This window comes from Hemitrygon akajei, chromosome 1 (genome assembly GCF_048418815.1).
Source record: "Hemitrygon akajei chromosome 1, sHemAka1.3, whole genome shotgun sequence".
NCBI classification, from domain to species: Eukaryota; Metazoa; Chordata; class Chondrichthyes; order Myliobatiformes; family Dasyatidae; genus Hemitrygon; species Hemitrygon akajei.
In genome coordinates, this window is record NC_133124.1 from 21,610,386 (window position 1) to 21,620,111 (window position 9,726).

Here is a 9,726-nt window from a genome sequence, read left to right on the forward strand (position 1 = left end):
GACAGTTGACTAGCTTGTAGATCACAGGCTTGTCTGTTATGTTTTGCAACTTGAAAACATTAAACTAATTGAAAGGAAAACAAAGGAAATGACAGATACAAGTCTTAATCCTTTTTTACTTTAAGCGAGACACACACGTATGCCATTTACGTACTTTTACAGATATAACCCACACTGCATTATATAAGCATCAAAGAATCCTTAATGAAACAACATATTTACAATATTGCTCAAATATTACTGTAATATTTAATACACAACAGTCCTTGCCACCCTCCTTAAATAACAAATCATCATTAGCCACTTTCCAGCCTTCTGGAAATTCACCAGGGTCTGGTAATGAAGCAAATATTTCTGCAGGGTTATCCACAGTTTCTGCTTTTGCCCCTAAACAAAGTCTGAGGATTCACTTGGCCAGGTTTTGGGTATTTATCCACCTTAATGTCCACCTTATCCACCTTAATATTCTGCAAGTCTTTAAATACCTTCTTTCTAACAAATGAGTGTCCTTCAAAACATCTCCACCTAACTCTTTGCAACCACCCTTATAATCTTAATATATCGCTTGGAATGTTCCTTAACCTTACCTGCCAGATCCATCTCGTATCATCTTTCTGCTCTCCCAGTTTCCCTCTTAAGAGTATTCCCAATCCTGAAAAGGATACAGAACTTGCCCGGCATATATGATGATAAAGCTCCCACTGAATATTGGAGTTCCATAATACAACACCACTAGAGTGGCCCTTCCCTTATTGATCGTAAGTTCTGTCCTTATGGCCTTGTTGGACTATCCTATGTAACTCCTGTTACATCCTCCCTTGTCAGAAAGGCAGCATCCTCTCCTGGAGACCTGAACCTCTGTCACTTCTGTAGCATCTTTACCTGGGAATGCTGAGCTGCCAGTCCTGCAATTCTCTCATGCATGTTTCTGTTACAGCTACAACATCTCCATCTTCAGAGCCAATCCACACTCTGCCTGTTTCACCAAATAAATCTCGTGTATTGAAATAAACTGAGTATTCCTTTCCCCACCTTCACCGTGACCCTGGCTACACCGATTACTAAACTTATCTCTTTTCCCCTCAGACCCTGTGGGAGGCTAGTGCCAAAACTGCAGTGGCCCTAGCAGAGATATCTAAAATATTCTTAGCCATAGGTGAGGTGCCAGAGGATTGGAAGATAGCAAATAATTTTCCATTGTTTAAGTAAGACTCGAAGAATAAGTCAGGAAATTAAAGGTTGGTGAGCCTGCCATCAGTAGTGGGAAAGTTATTGGAAGATATTCTAAGGGACTGGACAGATAAGTATTTGGATAGACCGGGACTGATTAGGGATAGCCAACATAGCTTTGCATGTGGTAGGTCGAGTCTAACCAATCATTTTGAGGTTTTCAAGGAAGTTATCGGAAAAGTTGATGAAGACAAGACAGTGGATGTTGTCTACATGGACTTTAGCAAGGCCTTTGATAAAGTCCCTCATGGGAGGTTGGTCAAGAAGTTGCTGTCGCTCGGCTTTCAATATGATGAAGAAATTGGATTAGACACTGACATCATGGGAGAAGCCAGAGAGAGGTTGTAGATTGTTGACTCTGACTTCAGGCCTGTGACTAGTGGAGTGTCACAGGGATCGGTGCTAGGTCCATTGAAATCGAGATGATAATGTAGTTAACTGGAACAGCAAATATACAGATCTCACCAAGATTGGAGGTGTAGTGAATAGTGAGGAAGACTATCAAAGCTTGCAGCAGAATCTGGATCAGCTGGAAAAACGGCCTGGAAAATGGAAGATGGAATTTATTGCAACAAGTGTGAAGTGTTGCACTTTGGGAGAAACAACCAGGATAGCTCTTACATCGTGAGCACTAGGGGACTGAGGAGTGTGGTAGAACAGAGGGATCTGGGAATATAGATCCATAATTCCTTAAAAATGATCACACAGGTTGAAGGAGTTGTAAAGAAACCTTTTGGCACTTGGCCTTCATAAACCAATGTATTAAGTACAGGAGTTGGGATGTTATGTTGAAATTTTATAAGACATTGGTGTAGCCTATTTTGAAGTATTGTGTGCAGTTTTGGTCACCTACCTACTGAAAAGATGTAAATAAGATTGAAAGATTTCAGTGAAAATTTACAAGCATGTTGCTGAGATTTGAAGACCTGAGTAATAGGAAATGGTTGAATAGGTTGGGACTTTATTCCTTAGAATGTAGAAGACTGAGGGGAGATTTGACAGAAGTGTACAAAATTATGAAGGATATAGGTAGGTTAAATGCAAGCAGGCTTTTTCCACTGAGGTTGAGTGAGACCAGAACTAGAGGCCACGGGTTAAGGGTGAAAGGTGAAATGTTTAAGGGGAACATGAGGATGGTGAGAATGTTGAACAAGCTGCCAGACCAAATAGTGGATGCAGAGTTGATTTCAACCTTTATGAGAAATTTGGATACGTCCATGGATGGAAGAGTTATGGCGGGCTATGTTCTGGGTCCTGCTTGATGGGACCGGGGAGATTAATGTTTTGATATCGACTAGATAGGCTTTTTCTCTGTGCTGTACATTTCTATGACTCTATAAATCTATGTTGCTAATAGTGTTGTATAGATGTAATTTAGAAGATAAAGTGTCATGAAGACAAACTGAAATATATTTAGTGAAGAAATGATGACCTTTTCAGATGGAAAGACATGAGCTTTTACTACATGTTTTCTATCACTCCTGGGGAGAATGGTGGAAAAGAGAATGCAGTATAAAAAAATCTATATTCTTCAATCAGAACAAGCACCAAAAATTCTTCTTAGTTAAGTTCAGGCTTGGCAAAACTGTTGGTAGCAGGTAACAAGTTGGTGTGAAAAGACATGCAGTAGGCTCCTCATTTTGGCAAATAGTTCAATCTGATTGGTGGTCAGCAAATATTCATGGTTCTGCATCCACCAGGAGAAGATTGATAAAAAATAACTATAAACTCTGTATACTATAACTTTTACTTCATTAGAAAGACAGTGTTGTAGCGGTGTGCTACACGCAGCGCTGCAATAACGACACCTAGTCGTTGAGCTGCAGTTGCAAAATAGGTTTATTCAAACTTCGCGGCCTCGCATTAAAGCCTTCCTGATCCTGTCCTCCCCAGGCGGGAATGCTGTAAGGGGCGCGTATTCACAGTCCCGTCCCGCGCGCGGGCTTTTCCCCTTGCTGGTGAAGCAGGCTTGGCGCCCTCTTTGGGACCGGCCTCAATGCCGGCGCGCACCGCTTTGTGAGCTGGTTCGAGTGCGGTGGGAAGTGGGTCGCCACATAACCCCCCCCCCCCCAGAACCAGCGATACACCCCCCCAATGTCCACAGTCTGGGTCGGACTCTGTTTGGGAGGTCTGCCTCTGTGCCACGGTGCCTGAATCTCGACCGGCTGCGCCGTCCACATGGGCCGGTTTGAGTCGGTCCACCGTGAAAACCTCCTCTTTTCCCCAATGTCCAGCACGAATGTGGACCCATTGTTGTTGATCACCCTGAACGGCCCCTCGTAGGGCCGCTGTAGCGGTGCCCGATGTCTGCCCCGTCGTACAAAAACAAACTTACAGTTTCGCAGGTCGTTGGGTACGCAGGTCGGGTTCTGCCCATGCTGCGAAGTGGGTATGGGGGCCAGGTTACTGAGCCTCTCACGTAGTCTGCCCAGGACTGCTGCGGGTTCTTCCTCTTGCCCCCTTGGGGCTGATATGAACTCTTCTGGGATGACCAGGGGTGCGGCGTACACCAACTCGGCCGACGAGGTGTGCAGATCCTCTTTGGGCTCCGTGCGGATGCCGAGCAGGACCCAGGGAAGCTCGTCCACCCAGTTAAGCCCTTTGAGGCGGGCCATGAGAGCCGACTTCAGGTGACGGTGGAAACCCTCCACTAGTCCGTTTGACTGTGGGTGGTAGGCAGTTGTGCGGTGCAGCTGTGTCCCCAAAAGGCTGGCCATAGCTGACCACAGGCTGGAGGTGAACTGGGAGCCTCTGTTGGAGGTACACCAAAGCGAGATACGCAGGTGGCAATCAGTGCCCAGGTGCAAGATTCAGAGGTGGTGTTGGTGAGCGGGACCGCCTTTGGCCATCTTGTGAACCGGTCCACGATAGTCAGGAGGTGCCCCGCTCCTCGCGACACTGGCAGGGGGCCCACGATATCCACATGAATGTGGTCGAAACGCGCGGCGGGTGGGGTGGAACTGCTGTGGCAGGGCTTTGGTGTGCTGCTGCACCTTGGCTGTTTGGCAGTGCATGCCCATTTTGGCCCATTCACTGACCTGCTTGCGGAGTCCGTGCCAAACGAACCTGTTGGCTATACTCCAGATGGTTGTCCTGATGGAGGGGTGCGCTAAGTTGTGAATGGAGTCGAAAACGCAGCACCGCCAGGCTGCCGGAATGATGGGGCGGGGTTGACCAGTGGTGACGTCACAGAGTAGGGTCCTCTCACCTGGGCCTACGGGGAGGTCCTGGAGCTGCAAATTGGAGACTGCAGTCCCGTAACTAGGGATGTCCTCATCTGCCTGCTGCACCTCCACCAGTGCTTCATAGTCTACACCCTGGAAGAGGGCCTGGATGTTAGGGCGGGAGAGGGCATCCACCACGACATGTCCTTTCCCGAGACATGCCGGACATCCTTCGTGTATTCGGAGATGTAGGACAGATGTCGCTGCTGGTGGGACGACCAGGGGTTGGATGTTTTCGTGAACGCAAAGGTAAGCGGTTTGTGGTCCGTGAACGCGGTGAAGGGCTTACCTTCTAAGAAGTACCTGAAATGCCGGATTGCCAGGTATAGCACCAACATTTCCCAGTCGAAAGCACTGTATTTGAGCTCGGGTGTTAGTAGGTGTTTGCTGAAAAACACCAGGGGTTGCCAGCGACCCTCGATGAGTTGTTCCAGCACTCCACCGACTGCCGTGTTTCTGGTGTGCACTAGCATCGCGGCATTCGCCAAGGCTTCTTTGGTTTTAATGAAAGTGGCGGCGGACTCCTCGTCCCAGGTAATGTCCTTGCCCTTACCCAACATCAGGGCGAACAGGGGGTGCATGATTCTGGCAGCTGAAGGGAGGAAGCGGTGGTAGAAATTCACCATACCCACGAATTCCTGAAGGCCTTTGATTGTGTTGGGTCGGGGGAAATGGCAGACCGCGTCTACCTTGGCGGGCAGAGGGGTCACCCCGTCTTTAGTAATCCTGTGGCCCAGGAAGTCAATGGTGTCGAGCCCGAACTGGCATTTGGCCGGGTTGATTGTCATGCCGTATTCACTCAGTCAGGCGTAGAGTTGACAGAGGTGGGACAGATGCTCCTGACGACTGCTGCTGGCTATGAAGATGTCGTCCAAATAGATGAAAGCAAAGTCCAGGTCACATCCCACTGCGTCTATTAACCGCCAGAACATCTGTGCGGCATTCTTTAGGCTGAACGGCATGCGGAGGAACTCGAAAAGGCCGAAAGGGGTGATGAGTGCCGTTTTGGGGACGTCGTCCGGATGCATTGGGATTTGATGGTATCCCCGGACGAGGTCCACCTTGGAGAAGATCCGTGCGCCATGCAGGTTTGCTGCAAAATCCTGTATTTGCGACACAAGGTAGCGGTCCGGTGTTGTAGCCTCGTTCAGCCTGCGGTAGTCACCGCAAGGTCTCCAGTCCCCTGATGCTTTGGGCACCATGTGCAGGGGGGAGGCCCATGGGCTGTCGGACCGCCGGGTGATCCCCAATTCCTCTATCCTCTTGAACTCCTCCTTCGCCAGGCGGAGCTTGTCCGGGGGAAGCCTTCGAGCACGGGCATGGAGGGGTGGTCCCTGTGTCGGGATGTGGTGCCGTACGCCGTGTCTGGGCATGGCTGCTGTGAACTGCGGTGCCAGAACTGATGGGAAATCCGCCAGGACTCTGGTGAAGTCGTTGTCAGACAGCGTGATGGAGCCGAGGTGTGGGGCCAGCAACTGGGCTGCACCCAGGGAGAACGTTTGAAAGGTCTTGGCGTCGACCAGTCTCTTCCTGGGCAGGTCGACCAGTAGACTGTGAGCTCGCAAAAAATCCGCTCCCAGGAGCGGTTGGGCTACGGCGGCCAGTGTGAAGTCCCACGTGAACCGGCTGGAGCTGAACTGTAGCCGCACCGTACGGGTGCCGTAGGTCCTTACTGTGCTGCTGTTCGCGGCCCTCAGGGTGGGACCCAGTTCTCTGTTGCGGGTGTCGAAACCCGTCGGAGGTAAGACGCTGATCTCGGCTCCGGTGTCGACCAAAAAGTGGCGTCCCGACTGCTTGTCCCAGACATACAGGAGGTTATCCCGATGGCCAGCCGCAGTAGCCATCAGTGGTGGCTGGCCCTGGCGTTTCCCGGGAACTTGCAGGGCGGGCTACAGCGGCAGGCTTCTGCGCCCCACCGCTGGTGGTAGAAGCACCATTGTTCGTTGGTCTCCTCACCCCTGTCTCTAGGGTTAGCAGGCTCTGTGGCCGGGCCTGGTCTGGTTTGCTGCTGGGAGCATGGCCTGGTGATCTGTGTGACGGATGCCCCACTCTCCTTCTTGGCTTTCCACAGCACATCCGCCTGGGCCGCCACCTTCCGGGGGTCGCTGAAATCTGCATCGGACAGCAGCAGGCGTATGTCCTCAGGCAGCTGCTCCAGGAATGCCTACTCAAACACGAGGCAGGGCTTGTGTCCTCCGGCCAGGGACAGCATCTCGTTTATCAAAGCTGATGGTGGTCTGTCTCCCAAACCATCCAGGTGCAGTAAGCGGGCAGTTCGCTCGCGCCATGAGAGTCCGAAAGTCCTTATGATCAGGGCTTTGAATTCCGTGTATTTGCCGTCCGCTGGGGGCGATTGTATGAACTCCTCAACCTGGGCGGCTGTCTCCTGGTCGAGGGAGCTCACCGCGTAGTAGTAACCGAGGTTATCTGCTGAATGTGGAATTGGGCTTCTGCTTGCTGGAACCATAGGTGAGGTCGCAGCGTCCAGAAGCTTGGCAGTTTTAACGAAACTGCATGAACAGATGTGGCTTCATTCATCTCTGGTCCAAATATAGTTTGGGCCGTCGGGGTCACCAATTGTAGCGGTGTGCTACACGCAGCGCTGAAATAACGACACGGAGTCGGTGAGCTGAAGTTGCAAAAGAGGTTTATTCAAACTTTGCGGCCTCGTTTTAAAGCCTTCCTGATCCCACCCTCCCTGGGTGGGAATGCTTTAGGGGGCGTGTATTCACAGTCCCGTCCCGCGCGCGGGCTTTTCCCCTTGCTGGTGAAGCAGGCTTAGTGCCCTCTTTGGGACCGGCCTCAATGCCGGCGCGCGCCGCTTTGTGAGCCGGTTCGAGTGCGCTGGGAAGTGGGTCGCCACAGTATGATTAATCTTACAGAAACTATTCTTATGCCTTCTCCTTAATGACCAACCATACAAAATTAGATACAGGGCTAAAGTAGATTACTGTGCATGAATGTTTCTGGTATTTAATTTTAACCTTTTGTTACTAATTAATGAAGTGGTGTCCAACATATTGTGCTCTCTGGCTAAGTGGGCAATCAAACAGACAGGGAGCATTGTGACACATCAAATTCAAGGAATTGTACATTTCACCCCAGTAATGACTCAAAATGAAACTGTTATGCAAATATTTATTAATTATCTCAATCTTAATAGAAAGTTTAATGAAGAGTGATCAATATGAAATGATAACTTTGTTTATTTCACTGGGCAGATGCCAACAGACTTACTATATATTTTCACATTGGTGTATTATATTTTTACTTAGTTAGAAAGATGGTGTATCTTTATTGGGAAATGTAATGTTTACTGAAGGCTACACACTTAGTCAGAATAAATCACTATATATCCAATGGACCTGTGTTTGTAAAGCCAAAATAACTTCCATGTTGGAACATTAAACAGACGTAAAGTTGGCAACCCATGGATAAAATATCAATGCCCTAGGTAACCGAAGATTCAGAGAGCATTCAGTTCCAGCCAAAGTCCTAGTCTGTTGGGATTCAGGAATTTAGCAGAGTAAAGGTTAATAACCAATTTGCCAAAGCAGTTAGTGATCCTGCTCTCTCTAGTTCTGTGTATGATACCCTGGTCAGACCCCACTTGGAGTACTGTGCTCAGTTCTGGTCCCCTCACTACAGGAAGGATGTGGAAACCATAGAAAGGGTGCAGAGGAGATTTACAAGGATGTTGCCTGGATGGGGGAGCATGCCTTGGAGCAACAGATGATGAGAGGTGACCTGATAGAGGTGTACAAGATGATGAGAGGCATTGATCGTGTGGATAGTCAGAGGCTTTTTCCCGGGGCTGAGCTGGCTGCCACAAGAGAGCACAGTTTTTAAGGTGCTTGGGAGCAGGTACAGAGAAGATGTCAGGGGTAAGTATTATACGCAGACAGTGTTGAGTGCATGGCATGGGCTGCCGGCAACGGTGGTGGAGGCGGATACAATAGGGTTTTTTAAGAGACTTTTGGATAGGTACATGGAGCTTAGAAAAATAGAGGGCTATGGGTAACCCCAGTAATTTCTAAGGTAAGGACATGTTCGGCACAACTTTGTGGGCCGAAGGGCCTGTATTGTGCTGTAGGTTTTCTATGATATCTAAATAAGGCCATAAGACATAGGAGCAGAATTAGCCCATTCGGCCCATCGAGTCTGCTCCGCCATTCCATCACGGCTGATCATTCCACAGATTCACTCTTCCTGGCTAAAAAAAATCCTCCTTACCTCTGTTCTAAAAGATCCAATTTTGAGGCTGTGCCTTCTAGTTCTGGATACCCCCACCATAGGAATCATCCTCTCTGCATCCACCCTATCTAGTCCTTTCAACATTCGGTGTGTTTTGGAAAATATTCCATCATCATCTTCTCTCAATCCTTTTCTAGCACTGGAAGATTTACCACAAGGCATCTGGGAAAAAATTCAGAATCTGCTCATGTGTAAGTACATCCTGTTAACTGAGCAGTGCTGTAATGATATAACTTGTCTCTAATGTTGCGTAACTAATTTGGCTCCCCCAGTTACCTCATACTTCTCCTCAAACTTTCTCCCCTCCAGTCTGCACATTACGTAAAATAGGTTTGACGGGCTAACATCATGCTTTTACAGGAAACACAAAGTATACTGCAGATACTGTGGTCTGTGGCGGCCTCCAGCCCCTTGGTATGAACATCAAATTCTCCAACTTCTGGTAATTCCCTCCCTCTCCCTTCCACCATCCTACTTTCACTCTGCCTCCTCTTCTAGCTGCCTATCACCTCTCTCATGATTCTGCCTTCTTCTACTACCCATAGTGCTTCCCCTTACATTCCTTCTTCACCTCTCCGGCCTATCCCCTCCCTGCTTCCCCTCCCCCACCCCTTGATCTTTCCTGTGGTTGGCTTTTCACCTGGCACCTTCCACCCTCCCCCCACCTTCTTTATAGGGCCCCTGCCCCCTCCTTCTTCAGTCCTGATGAAGGGTCTCAGCCCGAAACGTTGACTGCTCATTTCAACGGATGCTGCCCGACCTGCTGAGTTCATCCAGCTTGTTGTACATCATGGTCTTACAGCACTGGTGACTTAGATTCAATCCTGGAACAGTCTGCAGAGAGTTTGTATTTTCTCACCGTGACTCAGCATCAGAATCAGAATCAGGTTTATTATCACCGGCATGTGACTTGAGATTTAGTAACTTAGCAGCAGCAATTCAATGCAATACATAATCTAGCAGAGCAAAAAATAAATTAAAAAAAAATAAACAAGTAAATCAATTACGTATGTTGAAT